This window comes from Leptonychotes weddellii, unplaced genomic scaffold (assembly GCF_054177405.1).
Source record: "Leptonychotes weddellii isolate Sample4059 unplaced genomic scaffold, ASM5417740v2 HiC_scaffold_21286, whole genome shotgun sequence".
Classification (NCBI taxonomy): Eukaryota; Metazoa; Chordata; class Mammalia; order Carnivora; family Phocidae; genus Leptonychotes; species Leptonychotes weddellii.
Genome location: NW_027800420.1, coordinates 1 through 3047, shown reverse-complemented (window position 1 = coordinate 3047; position 3047 = coordinate 1). Strand labels below are relative to the sequence as shown.

At 53.2% G+C, this 3047-nt stretch overlaps 1 pseudogene; it reads right to left on the bottom strand.

The window, feature by feature from the left end:
• Positions 1–644: 644 nt before the first annotated feature.
• LOC145718758 (protein SPATA31F1 pseudogene) lies at positions 645–2962 on the bottom strand (annotated as a pseudogene).
• Between the last annotated feature and the right edge of the window lie 85 nt (positions 2963–3047).

The window sequence follows — 3047 nt, the reverse complement described above, 5'->3', positions numbered from 1 at the left end:
CCTGCCCTTGGGAGGGGAGGACAAGCCCCTCTTCATGGCCTACTGTGATCTTCATTCCAAGAGTCGCTCATTCCATACAGCTGGCCGGCAGTGGAGGCGGGATATCGCAAGAGAGTTACAGCAGCTTCCCAGATGAGTTCTCCAGAAAGATCTTGCCAATAACCAACAGGGAGCAGAGCAGGGGAGATTCTATCATTTGCTTTTGACATCCTGTCATATTAGCTACATGCTTTTGAATAAACACAAAGTACCTCCTCAAGGTGGGAGTGCTGTGGCACTCCTCTGAAAACCTCCCCTGCAGACTATGGGCCTTTACGGAAGTCATCAGCGAATTCTGTCTGTGGGATTCCTGGCCACTCCTTCTCGTCACTACTATCCTCATGTCCACATTGCTCCTCTGGGCCTAAGGACACCAATGGGAAGCCATGATAGAATTCAAGCCTGACCCTTATTTACCTTACCTTCCTTCTCTGCTCAAGCCCCTTTATCCACAGTCCAGGGTGGGCTGGGAGGAGTTGTGTGGAATGCTGACCCAGCTTAAGTGTGGGTTAAAGCTCCTTCTCTAGATGGGAAGGACATTTTAGCCTCCCCTCATACCTTCCCTTAACACACCACAGTGGAGAGAAGGAGGAGACAGACAGTGCTTTGCTTAGAGACGTAGAGTGTATTTTGGGTGGCACTCTGCCCCACCTGCACATTAATGAAAATGACAGCAGCAGTCCTCTTCAAGGGACACGGATGTTGGGGGAGCCTACCAAGTCTTTTGATTGTGTTGGGTCTTCTTGAGCAGACCAACGTTTCCCTCTGAGGTGAGAGGTGAGATCTAGGGTACGTTCCCTGGTTGGGTGGCACAAGCCACTCCAGGACAGTGCCGAGGGCAGTGGCGGGGGTGGCCCAGGACTGAGGCAGAATGGAGTTGGTGAGAGCGGGAGCGGTGCCGGAGCTTACTGTCTGGGGAATGGGGACCATCCAAGAAGGCCAGGCCCACCTGCTTCTCAGTGGGGGAAGATCGAGCCTTGGAGTCCCCTCTTATCCGCTCTGTCTTGGTTCGCCCCATGGGACTTTTAGCTGGAGCCAGGCCCTTTTCTACATTTTCTTTTCTGGTGTTGGCCACTTTCCCAGCTGTAGAGAACATGGATTCCTCGTGCACTTTGCCTTTTGCCTTGGAGTTAAAACAGTGCAGAAAGGATTTCATCTTACTTCTCAAGCCCGATTCAGGAAGGCTGGGCCTCTTGTGGGTATGGACTGGCATCACCTGGCCCTGCAAAACCTGACCTTTCAAAGTTTGGCCCTGCAAAGGCTTACTGTGAATGAGTTGGCCCAGGAAAAGCTGGCCCTGTGATGCCTGGGGCACCACAGGTTGGGCATTCTTAGGAATCCTTGCTGGTTTGAGGATGACATTAAGCTTGGTTTGACTGCTGTGCAGGTCATTCTTCTCAGATACCTTCGCCCCAGGGATTCCTGGAGGTGGCTCTGGAAGCTTAATCTGAGAGTGATGCCGGGTACTGTGTTCACAGGGAGCATCAAGATGAAAGCTACGGCTCCGTCGCCAGGGGCTATGAGGAGTCCTGTTCAGAAGCATCCCTTTTGGCCTCTGGGCTTCATCAGGGAGGCTTATGTCTCTTGTAGAGGAGTGTGCAAACCCTGCATCCCCTTCTCCGTGGTCCCCTGCCAATTTGGGTTTCCCTGGGTCCTCTCTCTTTTCTGCCAGCATGGGGACTTGGGCTGAGTCCTTGCTGTGGCCAGGGCTTTGGGGCTCAGGGCTCCAGGGCTCCTCCAGGCTGGGGCTGTTCACATTGGCCTCCAACTGAACACAAAGCACCTGGGCCTCTGTCATGTCCCCACTGGGTTGTGAGATCTTAGAGGCCCAGTGGGCAGAACCATGAGGTATTGCTCTTGAACTAGGTTGCTTCTGGTTCTGCTGCACTGCCTTTAACTCAAGGGCCAGCTGTTCTTTAAGGTGGAGCCATTCTGGATCTGGGACACGAGGAGTGTCTGGTGGGATGGGGAGATCCTGGAGCAATGTTTTTCCTTGGTTGTTTAGACTCCCTAGAGACTCCTCTGTGGATGTGTTGTCTGGGGCTGCTACAGTTTGTTCTCTGGACAACCTTGCCTTTATGGGAATTCCCAGTTGTATCTCTAGGATCTTCTTTCTTAGATGGAAATTTAGTTGGGCTAAAATGGGTTTCTTGAGTGTGTAGGGCCCAGAGGCCTCTGCCTGGCTTTCTAGAGGCACCGCCTTGATCATTTCTTCCACCTGCTCTTCCACCTGGAGCTCATCTTCAATGTCTGCACAAGTCTCGTTGGCATCTTGAAAGCATGGCCCAGGACTCAGACACCGCTCTTCAGATGAGATCATCTGAGTCAGAGGTTCACTTGGGAACTCACCAGGTCCAGGCACCATTCCTGCAATTACAGCTTGGGTAGAGATTGCCGGTGCCATGGCCCTAGAGAGAGCCACATAATAAAGAGCAGGCAGCCCTGACAAGAAGGCCAGGTACTTGTGCCGCAAAGTTGTCTCCAGTTTCTCAATGGCTCCCTCGGACAGGGCTTGGGACAGCTTAGGGTGTTCAGTGATAGCATCTGGTGAGGCTTGTTGCTGTTGATCAAGGGCCATTGGTATCCAGGGCACAGCTTTTTGTTTTAGGGCAGGGTCAGTTGCTACCTGTAGCTCCAAGGGCTTGCTTTCTGGGATGCAGGTGAAGGGAGTCACTTGCAGGCCCCCAGGAATTATGCACTGCCAAGAGCTATATACACGAGCAGGGACCTCGCCCTGGTGAATCTGCCCACATTTGGAGTTGATGTGGCCCTGCAATATTGCCTTGGCCTGGTCAAACAAGTGTGGCATGGGGACTGACACTGGGCCTGTGATGGGTGAGAATGGGTCACCGGCCCCAGTGGCCTCTAGGGCTGTAGGTTGGGGAGCATGGACGTTGGCTAGGGCTGTGCTGCTCCAGGACAGAGTTGACTGATCAGTGGGGGACAAGAGCAATTGGATGGACTCCTGGATCTTTTGGGGCAGGCCCCAGCGATGGTGAATCAACTGC